This window comes from Gorilla gorilla, chromosome 19 (assembly GCF_029281585.2).
Source record: "Gorilla gorilla gorilla isolate KB3781 chromosome 19, NHGRI_mGorGor1-v2.1_pri, whole genome shotgun sequence".
NCBI classification, from domain to species: domain Eukaryota; kingdom Metazoa; phylum Chordata; class Mammalia; order Primates; family Hominidae; genus Gorilla; species Gorilla gorilla.
Window position 1 is genome coordinate 71,568,623 of NC_073243.2, and position 23,361 is coordinate 71,591,983.

The 23,361-nt window shown below is 37.4% G+C and overlaps 1 long non-coding RNA gene across 1 annotated transcript; it reads left to right on the forward strand.

Annotated features, from left to right (window-relative positions):
* Nucleotides 1–1,591: 1,591 nt before the first annotated feature.
* On the forward strand, nt 1,592–20,584 carry LOC129527860 (uncharacterized). Its single transcript, XR_008672963.2, has 5 exons — nt 1,592–1,660; nt 9,186–9,257; nt 14,481–14,605; nt 18,400–18,488; nt 18,847–20,584. It is a non-coding gene; the product is annotated as an uncharacterized lncRNA (long non-coding RNA).
* Nucleotides 20,585–23,361: the final 2,777 nt, after the last annotated feature.

Below are 23,361 nucleotides of genomic sequence, written 5' to 3' on the forward strand. Positions count from 1 at the left end.
TGTGCACCCATTGGAAACCTTAAGGTAAAACTAACCGGGAATGTTTCTCCCCAGAAAAAGATGGCATCCTTGATGTCAACAACTTTTCCCAAGATCACAGATCAAGACTTCTATTATCATCAGACTCTTATCTTTGAATATTTTTCTTTGTTTATGCCTCTATAAAAAGGGTGTCTATTATTTGAACTTATAGGGCATACTTTTATTTGTGAAGGAATTTGCAGCCAGTCTTATACATGAATAACCTTATACTTTAATAGATAAAAGATGAAGGCCCAATGTAGGTGAGAAACTTTGGGGGTCAAAACTCCTCTTAATCCACATCAAGGATTAAAGAGAACAGTGCCAGGAGGCCTTCACTCTTCTAGAAGGACATCATTTGTTAGGTCCTTTTCCCATGATTTAGAATAAAAGAGACAATAATTAGAAATGTCACCCTCACAATATGCTCTACAGCAAATTCTACCTTAAAGGCTATCATTACACAACAGACTTTAAATCCTCTTGTGAAAGTTATGCTAAATAATACAATTGGCTAAATAGAAAAGTACCTGTGCAGATGCTGACACTAGTGGCCTATGGAGAAATACATCAAATGTAGATTATAAAAATTCATTTGTAGGGTTTCAATAAAAAGGACACTTAGTCAAATGAGTAGATTCTTCATCTAGCTCATTCTTTAATCTATTTAATTTTATGTGGTTTGGTTTATGGGGACTCTGGGTAAGGCACATACTCCAAACTCTTGGTATTATCCTCCTGATGGTCATAGTAATACTCTCCCTGGTGCTCTGTATTCTCTTAAAGGTTTTAAGTATTTGCATGCAGCCATCTCTAGAACATCAAATGGCCTCTCTTCAACTAGAAAGACAAAAGCTGAAAGAAATGTGTGACCACGAGGACACCATAAACTATGAATGATATACTGAGACCAGAAACCCAAAATGATGGTAACTGAGAGTAGTGCTGAGGCCCTAAGTTTTGGTCACACTCTCACCTAAGTGAGAACCTGGCTGAAAAGGGGGAGTTTTTTTTAAACAAAATTATGGGAGGCCATTATTTTGGACTGAGCTTATGCACTAGGCCCCAACAAACCAAACCAAACTAAAATGGAGTCACGTGTGCTAAATGTGACATAACCAAACTAAGGCTTTAAGAAACATATAGATCCTAGAACAGATTGGGTTTTGTTTTTCTCCTGTGGACAGGATGTTCCAGCATAAGGAGGTACCCTCTACTCAGTCCTTATTCTCTCCTTGAAAAACACACTATTCTATTGTTTCCCAGTGAGTTTCAAAACCATATAAGTACATTTACGATAGTAATAGTAACATGAATGACTAAGATTTTGGTCAGTTTCTCAAAATGGAGAAAATGACCGAAAGCGGGGAATTGTTAAAGCAAACTAAATATGGCCTGAGAAGGACTCCATACTTCTCTATTTGAGTCCTTGTGTATGAACTGTAACCTAGCTTAATAGTCAGACAAAATTGAAAACCTAACTTAATACTATGCACCTGTAACAATGGCTGAGTGTTGGCCAATCCCAGTGGCCATACTTCAACCACTCATAGACTGCTGAATGTTCAAACTGCATTCAAATAAGGCAAACGTCAAGCTTAACCAATCTCACTGTTTCTGTACCTCACTTCCAATTCCTGTAAGTCACTTCACCTTTTTGTCTATAAATTTGTTCTGACCATGAGGACCACGAGGCACCTCTGGAGTCTCTGTGAATCTGCTGTGATTTTGGAGGCTGCCCGATTCAAGAATCTTTCATTGCTCAATTAAACTTCTTTAGATTAATTCAGCTGAAGTTTTTCTTTTATCAATAGAAATATGTTATATAAATGGAAGCCACTAAACCTAAAACAAAACAAGAAAACCAAGGGCCTTGTACAACTGGTATACAATGTATAAGAAAAATGTATACCTTTACTTTGATACCAAATGTGAAAATAAGTAAAACAAGCTTAACGGAGATGATAAAACTGATTGTACATAGTTTTTTCACTTGGTCAATAGAGACAATGACCAGGGTCTATCTAGTTTCCTAAACAAATTAATTTGCTTTCTTATGTGCAAATATATGATTAGAATGTAGTAATGGGGTGGAAAAGTTAACTTTTTCTGTCCATTTCTCACATGAATTAAAATCCGAGCTGTGGTCAATGTGGAGTAGCTTTCTGATGCAATGACCTGCTTAGATGCCTGCATGGGGTGCCTCTAATTCTTCATATCTGGAGTCACAAACCCAGTCCTAGAGTTTGTGATCAGTCCAGTTTCCAATGAGGAGGGAGTTAAACAACTTAGTGTTGCCAGCATTGTAATACTAGCAAAACACTTGTATAATATATACTATGTGCCAGGTACCATGTTGAACACTAATATGTATATATACTCAAACTCATGAAGTTAACGCTATTATCTGAATTTTATAGATTTGGAAACTGAAGCACAGATAGCATAAGTAACTTGACCACAGTCATATATCTACTACATTGCAGAGCCGGGATTCAAATCTAGACAGGCTGGTTTCAAAGTCTAGGCTCTCAATTGCTGTACCATTTGCTTCTTGTATATTACGGTGCTTCTGTATTATGTCAGCTCCTTTGGTCTTGCTCTTAACTTTTGGCCTATGATATACGGCTCTTTCCTAGTTACTGCTACCAGTATTGATAACAGTATGCTACTATTTTATTATTAAAATGAAAAATTTATACGTGAAAGATCTTTTTAATTTAAATATATAGATTAATTGATCATTATAACATTCATATGGAGAGGTCAAAGTGAGCATTGTTATCTCATGCTACACAGATGAGAAACTGCAATTCAGTGCTTTACCCAAAGTCATCCAAATAGGAACATGCAAAGCCAAGACTTGAACACAAATCTTCTGATTGCAAGCACAGAGCTCACTGACCACACTGTACCTCTTTCTTACAATATGGCTTTCTTAGTGCCAGTTTTCTCTCTGAGGACCTGTTTCTTCCTTTAGCTAGCTACACTGAGACTGCTCACTCCTTCATGTGTTATCTGCCCTCACCTATGGCAAGCATATCAAAGATAATCACCTCAGAATTAAATACAACGTTTGTGCAAGAGATGTGCCCAGACAGCAGCAGGGGATCATTTGATTTTATTTCCTGTTCATCTTTGCATTCTTAGCCACGCTGTGCTCTTCCTGTTTATTCTGCCGTTTCATGGTTTGTAAGGAATTTGATTGATTAGTTTTAATTAGTGTTCTTGGTACTTAGAAAAGGCCCCAACCTTCTTTCATTGCAAAATTAATAAATACTAGGAAGGAGAGGCTTCTAATAGCATTTGAGCCCTGCAAAGTTGTTACTGGGTCTCATAATCCATTAGCCTTTTCCTAATAGGAACCTCCTTCATCATAAGTTGCTAATAAAACTGATTTATTTTGTTGTTTCTAAAAATCCAAGTCTTAGCAATTAACTTTTATTTCAAAGCAAAATATAACTGTGATGAACGTTATCAGATTTCAAAATTTGGTTTAACCTCTACAAGACAGTCAGCTTATAGTTGATATGTTTCTTGAGTTTTATTAAAATCACCCAGCTGCTTATTCTGGCTAAATACTTCGGTGGCAATGCGAAAGAAGATAAATGGCTATTAAATGTTGCATAAAACAAAGAAGTCAGGCAAAGAATGGGCAGAAAAGTGTGATTGGTCAGTGGTTGCAAAAAAAAAAAAAAACCCAGTTGCAATTACTACAGGCATTTGACTCTGAAGACCTCAGCATGTCTCGAGTACATAAAGGACCCTGACCTTTGATGGCCAGCTTTGTGAGTTACCTCTTTCCACTACAGATTTAATGTAATTTAGTATCTTCTCAACAATGTCTTTGTCAGACCATATATGGTATGGTTTGGCTCTGTGTCCCACCCAAATCTGATGTCGAACTGTAATTCCCATGCGTCACGGGAGGAACTTGGTGGGAGGTGATTGGATCACAGGGGTGGATTTCCCCCATATTGTTTTCATGATAGTGAGTTCTTAGAAGATCTGAAGGTTTAAAAGTGTGGCACTTCCCCCTTTGCTGTCTTTCTCCTGCTGCCATACAAGACGTGACTTGCTTCCCCTTCTCCTTCAGCCATGATTGTAAGTCTCCTGAGGCCTCCCTGCCCATGCAGAACTGTGAGTCAATTAAACTTCTTTTCTTTGTAAATTACCCAGTCTTGGGTATTTCTTTATAGCAGTGTGAAAATGGACTAATACAATATGTAACAAGTTTTAATAATTTGTTAGAAGCCCAGAAAGAACCACAAAAGTTTAAGAACTCTGAGAAAGAAGAAAACTAAACAATAAGTAAAAGTAATTCCTAGAGTGCACAGAGGTATAAATTAATAACAACAAATATAGATCAGATAGTATTATTTTGACAACTTCACTGTCTTCACATCACTTCAGAGAAGCCAGGCTGATATCTAAAATTATTTAACTTATGCGTGTAATCCCAGTGCATTTGAAGGCAAGGTAGGAGGATGCCTGGAGGTCAGGAGCTTGAAATTGGATTGGGCAACACAGTAAGACCTCATCTCTACAAAAAATAAAGAAAGTTAGCCAGGTGTGGTGGGGCACATCAGTGGTCCCAACTATTTGGGAGGCTGAGGCAGGAGGATCACTTGAACTCAGGAGTTTGAGGCTGCAGTTAACTATGGCCATACCACTGTACTCCAGCCTGGGCAATAGAGTGAGATTCTGTTCAAAAAAACCCCACAATTATTTAACAGATTATAATTGTTGCCTCCAGGGTGTACTCTGAAGCTGATAATAAAATGCCATACCTTTCACTCAGTATGTCATAATCAGAAAGCTCTGTAAAAATGCAGATCTTAAAATATTATGTTTATGACCACTTGGGTATAGAAGCCAGGGCATAGGCATGTAGATAGATATTGTATTGGTCCCTTGAAAGACTACTGTAGTTCTTCTCTTATACATTCACATCTTGCACAAGTGGAGTCAGTTTTTATTCTGTTTTAGATTATGTAATTTATGTTCCACTGTGTAACATTGTTTCCTCATATCATTAGTAAATCCAGTATTTTGACCGACCTGTCTTTTTGTCTTTTTTAAGTTGGTTGTCTACCTATCTATAAAGCCATTCTTCCATCTTTAGTTCTTATCAAATCAGTCTTTTCTATTTGATGCTGTTTTTAAATGATTCTTTCCTAATTTTCTCTAGCTTTTCTCTGTGCCAATAAGTATCTGATCTAAAACTCAATGAATGTTCCAATATAAATTGGTGATATTCTTAAATACACTTAATTTGCTGGAAGTTAATTCAATAGTTAACTCTTTATTTACAGATATTATCTCAGACAAGTGCTTTTCCCCCCTAGTCTCCCTAGGTGGTGCCAACAAATTTTTCCTCACTCAAAATCCTGTAGAGTGATTGTCTTCTTTTCAGGTTGCTGACTTTCTTTGCAGCTGAGATTCTCTGTGAGATGTCTACTAACCATTAGTAGAAAACTAGTGATTTTTGTTACTAATGTAATTAACAATTGTTCAGAGACTTCAATTTACTTCAATTGATGAAAGATGACCATTCCATAACCCCTGTGGGATAGCACTCAGAATGTGAGTATGACCATTCTATAACTATTGTAGGATAGCGCTGAGAGTGTGAGTTTACCAATGCCAGTTTTATTCTAAACTGAGTCTCTGTATGATTTCATGTCTTCAAACAATCAGTTGCTAAGATACTCTTTGTCAAACAATCCAGTAATTCAATAGGGAAAAAATAGTCTTGTTTTTGCCAAGTCACTCCAGTCAAAACAGGTGAACTGTTCCAAATAAAAATATAAAAGATTATGAATCCATGAACTCTTAACCCCTAAAATAATGTAGAAAATTGTGATCTGTGAATGTATGCATTTTCCAGGGAGAGGATTTTTTTACTCTTATTAGATTGTCAGCTCCTTGCACAGCGCTTGACACATTGTTAAATCTGAATAAATATGAGTTGACTGAAGTATGACTAAGTAATTCTAAAAATGATTCCTTCATTATTAAAAAGGAGTCTAGGAATGACCAGAATTACTTTTTTTTTTCCTGTCAATTTTCCTCTCTAAAAATCTTAGTTTCTCCTTCTTGATTTTCTGAGGAGGTGACTACTGGACGTTCTGAATCCTTCATGTTTCTTGACTTTTCTTTCATACTTTCTAATTCTTTATCTCTTTATGATATATTCTGGAAAATTCCTTTACAATATTTGCTGGGAAATTCATCAATTCAGACTCCTAGCTCACCAATCCACCTTCAGCTGTGTTTTTTCCCCTGCTATTCATATTATTTAAATGTTTTAATTTTGATTTCAATACTATTTTCTCATGGTATTTTTTTTTCCCACTAGCCTGATTTTATTCCTTAGATTTGATGACCTCTTTTTGCTTATCACTCATCCAGGGATTCCTAATGGTTTCTGGTCCATGGAGGTTCCTTTTCTTGATTTTGAATGTAGTTATGGTTTGAAAAGATAATTTGATGTCATTTTTAGAAATCCAAGATGATCAGGCCTGAGGGAAATGATACATGTGTGCCTACCCTCTTTAGGTAGAAGTCCTTACTTTTTCTCCAAGTGTCTTTTGAAGCCAGTTACCACTCACTTAAAAAAAATAGTATTTCTTATTATATTGTAAAAATCTTATGGAAACGTTGTTAGGTCTAAAAAAATAAATGAAACCCATAAAAACTAAATCACACAAATATCGCTATTAGTGTTTTTGATAAATATCTTTTTATTGAATGAGACTTTCTTATTTCTTCTATGTTCAACTCATGGGGTGGAAGCAGGAGATATCCATGAGCTGAGAAAAACACACTTAAGGTTAAATTCGTGGAGGAGGACAATGTAATGTAATTTGAAAGGAAAATAAGATTCTCTTTAGCCAATTGATATCTGAAACTTATGCTCTTAGAGCTGGGAACATGAGGCATAGCACTGGAGACAGCTGTTAGAAGGTAATTGACTTTCTCAGTGTGTAGTGTCTGTGATTATTATTATGTTTGTTGCTGTTTTTATTATTGAGACAAGGTCTGGCTCTATTGCCCAGGCTGGTGTGCAGTGGCGTAATCTCAGCTCACTGCAACCTCCACCTCCCAGGCTGAAGCCATCCTGCCACCTCGGCCTCGTGAGCAGCTGGGACTATAGGCATGTGCCACCACAACCAGCTAATATTTGTATTTTTAGTAGAGACAGCATTTTTCCATGTTGCCCAGGCTGGTCTCAAACTCCTGACCTCATGTGATCCGCCTGCCTCAGTCTCCCAAAGTGCTGGGATTACAGGCATGAGCCACTGCGCCAGGCCTGTTATTATTATTATATTTTTCAGTCAGCCAAAGAAAAGACTATCAGGAAACTGGCACAAGACCACCCCAATGCCCTTTCTTCCCTTTCCACTCAAACTTTCTGTTTCTCTATCCTATACCAGAATGAGAGTTAGAAAGAATAGCTGTGACCCACAGCTCAGCAAGCTGGAAAAATTTCTAAGGAACAGGAAAACTTGGAGCTTGCTACCCACTAGGTAAATAATCCAACTGTGTTTAAAAAAGGGAAGGTATAAGGATTTTGATCTAGAAAAGAATGCTAAAAGAAGTGGGGCACTGGGGAAAGGAGTTAGTAGGATGAAATATGTGTGTGTGTGGAATATTCTCAACTAACTAGAAAGCATTCACATGGGGTGCCATAGAAGTGCTGGGCAGTGGGTCTCCATCCAGTGGGAGGAATTAGACTGTTATGAAAAGTCCTTCTTGATTTCACCCCTTTCCCAAGCTCTCTATAGTTGAAACGTACACTGTAAACCACTGTCAATAGTTGATTGAATCTTATTTGGGTATGTGTTAACATGGCAAAAAGAAGGGAATAAACCACATCTTCCTCCTACACCTGGGCAACAGCACACAACTAAGACATTTTCAGTGTGTTCATTGATGAGGGTGGAACCAGCAGGAGAGCTGTTTTATGTTATTACTGGGCTAAAAAACCACACTCTTCTCTCTCCCTGTGGCACTTTCATCCTCAGTTGTTTGCTTACTTCTTCTGCCCTTACTTCATGTCCCAGCTGAGGAGTCTTTCCCTTCAAAAAGGCTTCTTTCAGCTTAGGTAATGTTTCCTCCCTTTTCTCACTTTTCCTTTCCCACATTTAGCATGGCATTCTGTACTACCTCCATCCCAGCACTGATTACTTTGCCTTGCAATTGTCTGTTTATGGTACTTATCCCCAGAGTGAAGCAAGAGGGCAACCACTATGCATTTCCACTCTATGTACAATTGCACTTGAGACATCTAACTCTGTGCCTGCAATATAGCAAGCACTCAGTTTGCATTGCTGGTTGTTATCTGCCATTAATGTGCTAAATAATAATAATAATAGATAATACTTGTATAGTGACTACCATGTGCCAGGCCGAGTTCTAGAAACTTCACATATATTTAATCCGCATGACAAATGAGTATTATTTAACACATTTTTAACAGACAATTTGGTGTAATTTAGTCCACATCATAAGTAGTTAGGTACTATTGTAAAAGGTTTTGGTTTTAAAAATGAACAGATTAAGGTGCAGAAAAATTAAATAATTTGTCCAAGGTCATACAGCTAGAAAATGATAAAGCTGAGATTTTAAGCCACTAGATCTAGTCCCTGAGTGTGCATTTTTAGCTGTAATATTAGACAGTTCCAACTTAAGGCATTTTCTACCTCCAATGATTTAAAAAACATCTATATATTTATGTATTCATTTAAAGCAGACCTAAGGCTCTGAAACAATTCTGGTATAAGCATAAATAAACATCCTCCCAAGAATGACTTCAGAGGTCAGAAAGGAGCCAGGCTTATGAGAACTATACTTGCATGTCAAAGGACAATTATTTTCCTGTAATGAGGTCAAAAGAAATCATTTGCCAAATAAGATGCAAGAAGTGAAACAGGCTTAGGTTTTCCAAAATGTTCTTGACAAAGAGGGTGGATGTTGTAGTTTAATTGTTCTCCTGACAGAGAGATGCAACCAAGAGGTCAATAGATCTGTAGAATCGTATTTCTAAATGGTAGTTTGTTTCTGCATTGCTAGAATAATCATTGGGAGGCAAAATATTTATCTTCCAGGTATAATTGAATTCCGTTAAATCTTTGAACTTTTTTCTGCCCTTCTTTCAGTTACACAATGCATCTGGGAGTATGAATACAGCTAGGTTTGACCTGGGCATGGGCAATGCCTTGCAACAGAAGGTGAGGAATTTGTCTTATAGTCTCAGTTTGCCATCAACTAACATGGTGAGCTTGGCCAAATCATTTAACTTCTTTGTGCCTCAATGCATCACTTTATATGTCACTGAATACAGCTAGGTTTAACCTGGGCATGGGCAATGTCTTGTAACAGAAGGTGAGGAACTTGTCTTGTGGTCTCAGTTTGCCTATCAACTAACATGGTGAGCTTGGCCAAATCACTCAACTTCTTTATGTCTCAATGCACCACTTTATATGTCGCCCTCCATGACAAAACTAGAGCTTGATTTTTGACCTGAACTCTTCCACCCCTACTTTCAACTGCTCTGTGAGAAAAATCTAAAGTTCCCCCTTAAGTTATTTTAGTGGCAGATCTGTAACCAATCCAATCTCAGAAACTATGAGCTTCAAATTTTTGTCAATGTTCAAATAGTAGAGATAAAGATACATCCATTTAAGTGATTTTTGGAGGTTGGGCTACTTCTCAGGTGAAAAGGGGGTGATGTATTATTAGGATGTTTTCAGTTAGAGCTACAGAAAATCAGCTCAACTTTTCTTATATCATCCATACACTTTTAATAAGTTTCACATAACTTTCATGGGTAATGCAGGCATTAAGCTTGGTATACAATGTCTCTAACTTCTCTGAGATTTTATTGGTTCTGTTCTCTTCCATGTGTTAATTTCATCTTTGGGTTGCTTAAAAGATGGTGGTAGTAGTTCAGGCATCTTATTTAAATATGAACATGTCTGGAGGAAGGAGAGTCCATTCCTCCTGTTTTTCCCTCACTCAGGAGTGGAGAACTATTCTCAGAAGTACTCCAGGTAACTCATGTCTGATTGGCTGGAATTGTATCAAATGTCTATTCCTAAGCCAATCACTGGCAAGGAGAATGGATTGCCATGATTGGCTCAGATTCCTACAGTCTTTGCCAGTGTATTAGTTGGTTTCTCGACATGACAAAGTCTTAAGAGTTCCCTATTCTGCCAATTTTGATGATGTCACTTTAGCTTTCTGATTTGCTTAAATAAATCCAGATTTACCCTTGGACCTGGGGATGCCCAGATTTATCTTTAGAAGAGAGAGATATCCAGATAAGCAAGGTTTAGTGAGGAGGAATGGCAACAGTGTTCGCTAGAATCACTGTGGAAGATGATTATAAAAACAAGAGGCAGCATGGAGCAGAGATGGTGGTTATGGAGGGTTCCAGTGCCAGAGAAGCAAGCAGATCAATTCACCAGTGGAGAGGGCAGCAGAGTCTCTGGAGGTGAACAGTCTGAGGTTCCAAATGTTCTCTGCCATTCTCTGGGTATATGAATCTGGGGAAATTAATTTTGCCATATCTCAGTCTCATAATCACAATAAGATGGAGATAATTTCCCCACTTTGGAACTGATGCTAAAGTAAAATAAGAAATGTCGCAGATGGTTGCCATTATTAAAATAATGTGACTGACTCTTCTGGAGTAGAGTGATTAGCAGAACAGTCTAAGTAGGGAATTATTGGTAATTGAAAGGGTGTGGCTAAGTTGCAATACCTAACCTTTATTAATGTGTAGAGCTTTATCACAGCACTAACCTTTATTGAGTGCTTCTCATATGCTAGGGGACATTTATGGATTCTATCAATAATTAGGTACAGGGTACCTACAATGTGTCAGGCAGTGGAAGTACAAAAGTAAATACAAACAAAACACTTCTATTCTCAGGGGTTTAAAGCCCAGTGTGGGGAGACAGACATAAGTAAATGTATGAAGCATATAGTATGTGAGATAACACTGAGTTCTAAGGGGAAGAGTAATGCAGGGAAAAAGGACGGTGGGGAGGGACTGGAGATGCAAATTTAAACAGGTGGTTGGGGAGGGTCCTCTGAGGAAGATGACATGTGAGCAAAGAATTGAAACAGGTGAGTGAGTAAGGCACATGGCATCCTGGAGGAGGAGAGTTCCAGGCAGAGGGAACAGCCAATGTGAAATTTCTGGTACTGGGGCACGCCTGGAAAGTTCGGAGAAAAGAAATGAGGACAGTGTGACTGGAAACAGAGAGCAAAGCAAAAATCAGGAGAAGGTGAGGTCAGAAAGCTGGAAGGTGAGAGTGGGTGTGGGAGCTCACAGGCTTTGCACAGCATTTTCAGGACAATAGATGTCACTCTGAGTGATACAGAAAGTTGTGAAGGATTTTGAGCAGAAGTAAAATGATTTTCACTACTTTTCCTTTGTCATTCTTTTGACATTCTTCTTTCCGCATCCCTTCAGACAGACATTGGGGTCTCTTATTTCACACCCTGTGTCCTAGATGCTCTTTCAGAATTTTCATCTTTGTCACTCTGGGCTGCATCTTAAGAAATTTCTCAGTGCTATCTTCTTATTCATTAATTTCTTCTTTGTCAAATCCTGGGTTCATCTAAATTTTGTTTGTGTGTGTTTCATTATTTTTAAGAAGTTTCAGTTGTTTTTTATGTACTCATTCTTATTTTCCTATTTTTCTATCATAATTTATTATTCCCTTTAAAGAAATTTTCTTCTTTTTTAATCTCTCTGAATATTCCAAATTATTTTTATAAATTTTTAGGCAGAATATTATTTGAATATTACTCACTCAAAGGGGATTATTATCCCCATTGTGATTTTTTTGGCCGCCGTACTTAGCACTCATTTTCCTCCCATGGTATGTAGTCTCCCTCCAGAGTGGGATGATTTTATCTTCTGTCTTTTCTCCTTTGTGCTCATCTCCTCTTCGTCCAGTGGTATTCTTTGTTGCCTTCATCTAGCCCTCTGGATCTCTAGTCTGGAAACAGGTGTTTTGATGTGTTGTGGCCCCTCCTTTGTTGTGATGCTGGAAATAATAACAGTCTGAGAGCCAGTTCCTGAGTGTGGGGGTGATGCTTTGTAAACCAGCTTTGCTGATTCCACAGTGTATAAGGTCTTGGGTCTAGGATGAAAGCAGTTTTATTAGCCTTTTCCTAAGAGCCATGGGGAGGGGAAACTACCTCCATCCCAGCACCTGGCTTCAAGCAGTGAGACTGGATCCTGTCCCTTGTCTAGCATAGAATTTTCAATCTTCCTTACTTGCCATCACTCCTGCCTGTTTCCTAATCATAGATCCTGCAGGCTGTGGGATTTAGCCATGTTCCCTGCTTTGTGTTTCTGTTCCAATTATAGTCCATAATGATGCTTTTGTTTTTAACCCTACGTATATTGTTGAATTTTATTTTTTAGAGTTCTCAATAATTATTTTGGATAAAAATTAGATGTCAGAGTATGAAGTTCATTCACCATCTTGACTGGACTTTTCAAATCGATTTTCAGGTAGAAATTTAGAATGCTATTTGTGTCAGTAGTTTTTGTAACCGTGGCCAAATCAATTCACTAGTCATAATTTTCTTACCTGGATATTGTAGCCTGCTTGGACTGCCATAACAATATACTATAAACTGGGTGGCTTGAAGCACAGATGTTTATTTCTAACAGTTCTGGGCACAGGGAAGTCCAAGTTTCAGGTGCTGGATTTGGCTCTTGGTGAGGGCCCTCTTCCTGGCTTGCAGATGGCCACTTGCAGAAGGCACTGTGGTTCACATGACCTCCTCTTTGTGCCAGTGCAGAGAGAGAGAAAGAGAGTGAGAGAGAGAAAAAACTCTTTAATGCCTCTTCTTCCTCTTATAAGGACATTAATCCCGTCATCAGGGCACCACCCTCATGATGTCATTCAAACCTAATTACTTCCCAAAGGCTCCACCCCAAATACCATCATACTGAGAGTTAGGGCTTCAGTCAATACATGAATTTTAGGGTAACACAAATATGCAGTCCATCACACTGGACAAATACTACGTTATTGTTTTCCAGTTTGCTTCATAATCATGGTTCGTGCAATTTCAATAGAATGTTGATAAAGAATGCTTCACTTAGGTAAGTTTGGGAACTCTAAGTTAAACCAGATCAAATAGATTTTTTCCATTGAAGTTCTTCTCAACGAGATGCCTTAAACATGCACATGTATATTGTGAATTACCTACAGGGAGATTAAATATGCATAATCTGTTAAACTCATTTGAATATGGCATTTTTTTCATGCCATGCTCACTAATATCTCCTAGAAAAGTATTTCAAAGAAGACAATATAGAGAATGTTAATACTAACCAATATATACTTAAATATGTATGAAATTACAAATTGTGTATATATACACAAATTTGCACATATATGTAATTATATATATATTCTGAGTACTTAGAAAAATATTGTTTTATACAGACTGTCCTTGACTTATGAATAGTTTGACTTGTGATTTTTTGACTTTGCAGTGGTGCAAAAGTGATACACACTTAGTAGAAACAGTACTTCAGGTACCCAAACAACCCTTCTATTTTTCGCTTTCTGTAGAGTATTCAATAAATTACATGAGATTTTCCACACTTTATTACAAAAATGGCATTGCATTACATGATTTTGCTCAACTGTAGGCTAATTAAGCATTCTGAGCACATTTGAGGTAGGCTAGGCTAAGCTACGATGTTTGATAGACTCGGTGTATTAAATGCATTTTCCACTTACAATATTTTTAATTTATGATGGGTTTATCGGAATGTAACCCATTGTAAGTCAAGGAACATCTGTATATACATACATACATACATACATACGTACATACATACATACATATATGTGTGTGTGTTATATTATTGTGTCATCTAGGTCATCAGCACCAACAAATAGCATAATACTATGAATAAGAAAGTCACTAAAAAGTATTTTGTTTTGTTTTTTTAACCAGTGGAAAGTAGGAATTATGGAGCAATTGACTATTAGAATGAAAGAGTTTTTTCATGTAGAATTGAGTGCTTTTCAATTTTTTAAAGCTTTTCTCAAACTAAATTTTATATAAAATTTCTCTCTATGTATCTATATAATAGAGTTGTGCTGTTTGCAGTGGTTGAGGAAATGGAGCCTCCAACCTTCCTTTTCAGAGTAAACCCTAAGGACCTCTCAGGAACCTCTAAAACACTGTATGGCCTGGCTTGAGTTCCCCCATTTGATGCCTCATTTTAACAGAGGAGGAGTCAGACACTACAAAGTTGAAGTTATTTCTCAATGTCTACTAGCTAACTGGGGCTAGTAGCAGGACTAAAATCCAGATTTTCTATGTTCAGTGTTCATTCCCCATCATGCTGGTTTTCCATCTTTTCCAAACCTCCAAATCATTTTGTCAAATGACTTCTTTTGCAGAAATTCAACATATGAAACAGAAGTAAAGCAGAGCTTCTCTGGCTGAAGGAGGAGGATTAAAGGTATCAAGAGGAAGGGTTGAGGGCCATCTGCCAGCCCCTACTCATTGGTCCTTAGTGGCTCAGGTACATATTGTTTAAAAATGATACATTAAACCAGGCAGAAACTATACGTTCAGGCCTTTACAGAGGGAGGACACCGTTAACACACTTCATGAAAGGGAATATTCTGGTCCTCTTACCCCTTAGCAGAGATCATGGCTCAACAGCTAGAAGAAGAATTACATTTTTTTTTCATTCAGCAAAGAGATTGTTCTTTGTGAAAGAACAAAATGGCAAAGTTGGCTTTTATTTTAAAAGAAGAGACTCAAGAGTTCGTCTAATCCTTAACAAATGAGTGGGCATCAGTTGCCAAATCAGAAGCAGAAAGAATCCAGTCTCAGGGCCCCAGAGCACAAACTTCTAGAACTTTGGCCATCAAGTGAGTGATTCAGGTTGGTGAAATCAACCCCTTTCTCTGATTTCAGTTAATGACCACAGGCTTTCAGGAGAAAGGCAGTGTCATTGTTCAGAACAATGCCTCTCATTTGGGTGCTCAGCTGTGTGATGAAAGCATACGGAAATATTTCTCATCAGTAGCAAAATCATGCTTTTGCCCTTATCAAGTTCTGCCAAATTATTCACACTAAGTTGAAAATGAGTAACATATAACATTCTGTTGGTTTTCTGCCTTTTGTTACTTCTATTTGGAGAAAGAATATGAGCTTAGAAATCAATAACTCTGTGTTGACCAAGTGAGATGAGAGAGGTACCCCAGAGCAGGGACTTTTCCTTCAAACTCAGCTCCAAGATGGGCAATGAGACTGTAACTCCTGCTGGAGGATAGATCTTGCCCTGGCCTGAGGAGGGGTTTCATGGCTGTTTTAAAGAATCTTTTCTTCTAAGAAGACCAAACAGTAAACATTAAGCTTTGGCTGGTAGAAGTTACCTTCAGAGAGAGAGACAGAGAGAGACAGAGAGGCTAAGAATAATTAAGTACCTCTGCAAGTTTTTGTTTTACTCTTGCTTTTATCTAGGAACTCATTTTTAATTAGAACCTGCATTTAAACCTATTCCACTTCTCGTTTAATATTCTACTAAGTTATTCTGTAGAACCTAGAGGTACTCTTTGATATTTACAAAAATGGCCCTCACTAGACTCTCATCTCCATGCTTCCCATTGTTTAGAAGTTGTGGGCAAGTAGATATGGTAGTCATGAATTAATTGATTGATTATTTATTTTGAAAAATATATTGAACGCATACTATGTATCACATATCGCACTAGTGTCTGGGGCAGAGCAGTGAACAAGAGAGACATAGTCCCTGCTTTCAATGAGCTTTAAGTCTATTTATAATATTGTATTATATTAATTCACATTTATTAAGTTCATGCAACTTTAACCTCTTCAGTACTTTGAAGCAAAGATACGTTGTTCCACAAATTCTTGAAACCTGCGAGATGCAAGATATGCAAGTGAAGCATTAGGAGTTGAGTAATAATGCCTTTGGAGGTATCAATTACAGCAGGAGAGTATGCCACTCAAAGGAAGAGTGATGAGGATAGAGAATACCACCCAATAATCAGAAATTCACTTGTATTTATTTTTGGAATGCATATGAAACTTTTTTAAGGGTGGTAACTTGTTCTCATTAGAGACATGTGCTTTACGTTATTGAATATTAATTATATTTTGATTAGGCTTTATGTAGTCACTCCAGAAGCCAATGTTGAGTATTAGGAAAATCCACCTAAAACTCAGAAGATGAAATTTTACTTTTTCTTTTTTTTAAGAGGGAGCATGTTAGGAGAACTGGACCCTTTCTTATTACATGAGTGAAGTAGAGGACTGTATGTTAGTCCCAGCAGTGTTGGTACCAGGCCCTGTGTCCCTCCTAAGTGAAAATTCTTTGTTCACAGCTTACAGGGCAGGTATACTGTGTGACCCCATAGTCTTCCCTACCCAAATCCAGAGATGAGCCAATTGTCTACAATGTGTCCTGGTACAAAAAGATGTACAGGCCAATCAGACTTTTTTCATATAAACCAAATTAGGAAATGCAGAGAGAAATTGGAGGTACGTCAAAGGACATACAGGGAGCATTCACAATATATGCTTGGGGTCATAAGTCAAGGCCAAGCTGGAGTTGGACAAAAGTAGAAAATATTAAAGAAGAAAGAAGAAAATATATGAAGGTAAAAAGAAAAAAAATAAGAAAATGGTGATGGGACAGAAAATGCCAAGCAGAAATATTAATGACATATCACTACAGGGCAGCCATAAAGTCCAGAAACATAGATAATACTTTATTGTACATTGTAATGCAATATCAGTGAAGTATTTATTATTTGTTTGGCTACATTTACAGATTTGAAATTCAGCCTGTAGGTAGAAATTCTGTAGCATGGCTCTGCTGTGGATCCCACTCGAGTTGTCTGACTTTTCCTGTACTCCATGGCATTTGTATTCACTGTATACCATCTTGTCATCCCCCATATTTCTGGGGATAACTACAGTAAATCTTTTTTTGCATGCAACAAGAAGATGCTAACTGAACTAGACTCTTTGAGGGGAAGCACAATTTCCTAACATAGGTTTATATACTGTTTTTGGCTGGGGAGATTTTTCGTGTGTGTGTCTTACCTTTCCTGTAATCTATGCTCCCGAGACTTCTAAAAACTTACATTTGTCTTAAGTGCTGTGCATCTATCAGTGCTTCTCTTTGTGTAAATATTTCTACCATGATATAAACTGCAGTGTTTGATTAAAACCATTGATTTGTGCTTGCAGAGCAGAAAACAAACCATTCAGTTTACTTCAGTTGAATCTAATATTAACTCTAATACCATGCTTGCCAAAACTTCCATCAAAGACATATGCCTTGACTCATTGATTCCAATAATAGGGAAAAAGCACCATTTCCCAGCAGCTGGAGATTTGATGTTGCTTTTGAGGAAAAAAAAAATGATCCCGCCAAAATATTTATATAGCTTGAGAACTCAAGAAGCCCCTTAGTAGTGGGCAGGATTCTATGATCTCTAGTAGCACAGGAATCGCTAGTTTATGAGGAAGTCTAAATTGGCTCATAGAGAACGCATGGATGAGACAAGTAACATAGAATAAAAGTTAAAGTAATAATGTTGGGAAGGACAGACATCTAGAAGAGAAGCAAAAATAAAACAAATCTCAGACTAAGAATAGTATCATCATTAAACTTAAACTTAATACTCAGATTCTAAGTAGCCCAGGCAAGAGGGAAACTAGATGATGATGTAGTTCTTATTGTCTAACTACAAGATGTACATATTTTAGCTCATTAAACAAAACCCAAACCTTTTCCTGGTCCTTTGATTAGAGGTGAATGTATTATGATGTCTTTATGTATTATGACAGCATTGAATAATATTATGAACCTCAACCTGCAGGTTGGTAACCATATCTGTAAATGTAGTCAAGCACACAAAATTATCTACTCAAAGCCTTTTTTCTTTTTACTAAAAATTCTTACAGATTACACGTTCAGTGTTTTTATTTTGATTTTTTTACCTTAGCCCTTGGTGACAGTCAAAAACTTTAAATGATAATTATGTAAAGACAAGTTTACAGGGGCCTGGGGGTAGACATTGAGTGATGGGTTCAAAATACATACCTGTCATGTATGTACAGGATAAAACGTTGGCTCCAGGCCTTGCTTGCACTTCCAGATTTATTCTGACATTCTCATATAAGCTTCTACCATCCATTTCTATTGAATCGTCTGCAGTTGCCTTGAATATGTCATGTTGCCATTTGCCTTCTTGCCCTTTCATTTGGCCTGCCTTTATCTGGAACACTTCTCCATAGCCATTCAATTTTGCCTTTTTCTCATGCTAACTCTAGCACTGCCTACTGCCTAGGGGAACAAAGGGCATGGTGCTGGGTACTTATAGGCACCAGAACATTCCTGAGGACTCACACCACAGGGAAAGGTAAGCTATTCACTTCTTGTGCCATCCACTCACAATTTTAGGGAAAGGTATATAAATTAATGGATTCAATAAACATTAAACTAAATGGAACGTTTTGTCTCTTTCTTCCACTAACCAATATCTTGGGCTTAAGTGAAAGATATTTAAAGAAAATTAAGAAATTAAATTTTCTATATATTTCTGAGTGGTAGCATGACGAATTTTGTGACCTCTCAACATGCCCAGTGAGGAAAAAAATTCTTTTTAAACACACTGTAGTTATAGAAGATATTTGCCAGGGTGTATGCATAAAAAGGTTTCATAAACCTTGGATGCCAGGCCACAGACAAACTTCTAACAAGTCCTTTTTCCTTCTCAGGGCTTTGTACTCATTGCTCTTCATCCCACTGCTGTGTGCTATTGTCTTTGTGATCTTCATGATTAGATTTTGCTTCTTCAAGGAAGATATAAAAGAGCCCAAGTAATTCTGGAAACCAGCATTTTACCCTTGACCTCCTGCTTTTCATCCTACTGGTCCTTGCCAGAAGTCGCTGGTTGCCTGGTATAAGAAAACAATCATAATTATCTCATTAATACTTGGACCTGGCCTCCCTGCTAATCAGGTTTGTACTGCTGAGATTTCAAAGAAGGAGAACAGAAATCTACTAAGAAGAAATAAATTGGTTCTCAGGCTATAAATAGTTCTAGGAAGCTGCCCAGGGACAAAAATTTGCCTGCTGGTGAAATAAAAGACCATGTAAACTGTAGATTTATTTGGAGAGTATAGCTCCATGAATTTAACTGGTCTAGACTCTGGGCCTCTGGAAGGCAGAGACCATGCTCTCAGCCTTGCCTTTAGTACCTTGTCTGTAACAGGCTATCAGATATGTTGATTGTGTCAAAGATAAGCAAATTCTGAAATGAGTAATTTTTTTCATTCTCTATCCTCTCTGAATTCACTTAGTGCTTCTCAGAATGTGTCTGAGTGGAAAGGGATTTGCACAGGATATGTCCAAACAGGTTATTGTAACTTTGGAGGTAAACTCTGTCTATCATTCCATGCACTTCATTATTATTTATATCCATTTCTTTCTTTCTTTCTTTCTTTCTTTCTTTCTTTCTTTCTTTCTTTCTTTCTTTCTTTCTAAGTAATTGGTCACGAAATAGACTTGCATGCTGAATGCTGAAATGTGGTGTTTGACACTTGTAAATTATTCCAGGTTATATATGAGACTATAATAGATAAAAGTGATTTAGATAATAAAGTGATCTGTAATTGAAGTAAATGAGAGCTGGGTGCTGTGGCTAATGCCTTGTACTCCCAGCACTTTGGAAGGCTGAGGCAGTAGGATCGCTTGGGTCCAGGAGTTTGAGACTAGCGTGGCAACATAGCTAGACCCTGTCTCTACAAAAAGTAAAAAATTAACCAAGTGTGTTGATGCGCACCTGTAGTCTCAGCTACACAGGAGGCTGAGGTGGGAGGATCACTTGAGCTCCAGATGCTGAGGCTGAAGTGAGCCATAATCATCCTACTGCACTCCAGCCTGGGTGACAGAGGAAGACCATGTCTCAAAAAAAAAAAAAAAAAAAAAAAGAGAAGTAAATGAAAACTTAGAGAAATAGTAGTTGCAACTTCCAAACCAAAGCTTGTAATTCTGGTCACTATGACTTGGAAATATTTTCCAGAACAACTGTGACTCTTGCCATTGCTCTATAAAATACTGGCAAGGTCCAAAAGGGAATTTTCCCCCACTGTGTATAATATTATTAGACAGATGGTATTGTATAGATGTTCATAATGATAATTTTTAAAAATTAGCACAGCAAATATTAACTGAACATGATCTTCATGTCCTGTTCCACACAGGTTGTATTTGTTGATGTGGACTCTTAATAAAACTGAAAGTTCTTTACTAATGAATGCAAAACCATCTCATTGCTTACATTCTTTCTAGAATTTGCATATGCAAAGATACAAATTCCAGAAATAGCACTCAAGAGAACAGTCTGTAGAAATCTTGTCTAACAACTCTAAATTTTCAATTAGAATTGAATCAGAATTATAGCCATAGTTCTCTGAATTATTCATGATAAATAGATGACTGGCTACCCATGGGACTCTGATACAGCACTTTCAATGTGGTAAGATAATTAGAATTGTCATATCCACTCTTTGTAAAATTATGAGAACTGTTATTTATTAATAGCAAATGTCATAACATAATCCAACTGTTATTTTCCTATCTAATTAAAGAATATGTGTTCTGATTCTGAGACTTAATTGTTTGTTTACCAGCTGGAAGCAAGCAATGTAAGGAATCTTTTTCTTGTGTTTTCTTAATTGCCAGATGATCCCCAATATGCCGTGGTTACAGAGGGCATGGTCACTTGGTAGAATAGCTACCCTTGGAGATGAATTTCTCAGGGATTGCTTTTGAACCATCATTTATTTTCCTTAGGAAAAAAGTAGACAATACCATAAGTAAACACACATTTTTTTTTGTTTTCCAGAAACCTAGAAATGTCAGAGCTAATAAAGAGCAATTAGGAATGAAAATACAATCCATTGAATCAGATAAGAAACAAACTCAGCAGGCTGCTTGTTGTTGCTGTTATTCGATTCATAAGAAAATGTCATCCACTCAAAATCATTTGATTTTCTGCAGAAAATTCCTTGATACAAAAAAGATCCTGGGGTTTATGTAGGGCATTACCCCATTTAGTGAAAAACTCACCCATTTCTTTCCTCCCTAAATGTGTCATTTTTAGATCAACTAAGTACCAAGGAAGCTATTCTCTGATATAATGAAGAGAAAAAAATCTTGAATCTGGTAAGAGTGGTCTCAAGCCAAAACAGATAATTTCTACAGAACACAATAAATGCTCTTTGGCTCTGTGTAGTGATATTGCCTCCCAGACATTTTAAGACTTAAAACCTAAAGAATGGGTTTATTTTAAATAATAAATGAATAGAAAAGAATAAAATCTTCTTTGTTAATGTCAAACTTTCCTAGCCTTTTTCTAATCATCTTATGAATACTTTGTATTTTTTTCCTATCCCTTTTCATTCTTTTGGCATTTACTCAAGGTCTCTCTTTTGGCCTTTTGTTGCTCTGTGTTCTCTCTCTAGGCCATCTCAACCACTCTCATCACTTCAACCATCTTGAATGATTTGGAAACCTGTATTGGGTTCCAACATTTTCTTGTGGTCCAAAGTGATAACAACAACAAGCTAGGCATGGTGGCTCGTGCCTGTAATCCCAGCATTTTGGGAGGCTGAGGTGGGCGGATCACCTGAGGTCAGGAGTTTGAGACCAGCCTGGCCACATGATGAGACCCTGTTTCTACTAAAAATACAAAAATTAGCCAGGCGTGATGGCTTGCGCCTGTAGTCCCACCTACTTGGGAGGCTGAGGCAGGAGGATTGCTTGAACCTGGAAGGCAGGGGTCGCAGTGAGCTGAGATCATGCCACTGCGCTCCAGCCTGGGCAATAGAGTAAGACTCCAACTCAAAAAAAAAAAAAAACCCACAAAGTGATAACAACAATAATGGCAACATTCATTGTATACTTACTATGTGCTGGGCACTGGGTTAACAAGTGAACACGCATAATCTCATTTAATTCTTACAACCACCTGTGAGGTAGATGCCATCATCATCTTCGTTTTGCAGGAGAAAAAACTAAAGTTGAGTGATATCACACAATCCTCCTAGAGTCATGCAGATAATAAACAACTAAGCTGGGTTTTAAACCCTGACAGTTTGACTCTAAAGTGAGTGCTTTTGTTTTCAACCACCTGCTAAGCATCTTCCCTTGAATCTCCTATAGGCCTCTTAAAGCCAATCTACATAAAACACATTTCCAATTATTCCTGCTTCCCTTTTGGCAATTAATTCATGTATTCAACCAATAAGAATTAATCAAGCATCATGGAGAGTCAGATGAAAGCCTATGCACTAAGGATAAAATTTTGAACAAAATAATAGTGGTTCCTGCGTGTATAGAGTTTACTTTTCAGAGAGCGAGACTCTCATTAATTACATTATTTTGCAAATAGACCATTATTCCAAGCTGGAATAAGTGCTAAGATGGGAAAATAAAATATGCTGTGGGAGCATCTAATAGAAGACCTGCTTTCTTTGAGGGGAAGATACGGAGGGGGGTATGCAAGAAGGGCTTCCCCTATAAATTGCTAATTAAGTTGGGATCAAAAAGTTCAGTAGTAGTTAACTAGGCAAGGGATGACTTCCAGGCAGTGATTCCAACACCTGCAAAGGCCCTGAGATGAGAAGGAGCTTAGCATATTAGAGAGACTGAAAAAAAATTGGTATATCTGGGACAGTCATCAAAGTTACAAGGGTAGCAAGGACAAGACCATGTAGGCCCTTCTAAGATGTGTTAAGTATTTTCCTCTTATTCTAAGACCAGTGAAAAGCCCTTAGGAGCATTTAATTATTGTAGTAAAGGAATAAAATTTATGTTTTGAAGGTGCCATTCTGGCTGCTGTTGGGAGGCTGATTTGTAGGGGGAAGAGCAGATTCAGGGAAACCAGTGAGGAGGATATTTCAGTGTTCTAAGTGAGAGTTTATGGTCTTATCTCTCATTATTTCTGTTTAAAGAAGGATTGAAGTCTTGGATATAGAGGTGAAAGACATTCAAATATACCTTTCAATTCAAATCAGAAATCTTGGAGTTATCTCAGCTTCATCCTTTTTCCTAATCGTTTTATCCAATTATTCTCCTGATGATTTTACCTCAACGTGTCTTGTGTCTTTTCCCCTTTCTTCATTTTTATGGCTACTACCTGAGTTCTAAATTAGTTTATAAATTGTACTAATGCAATAGTCTGTTTAATTCATTCTCTATGCTATTGCCAGACTGTTTATTTTAAA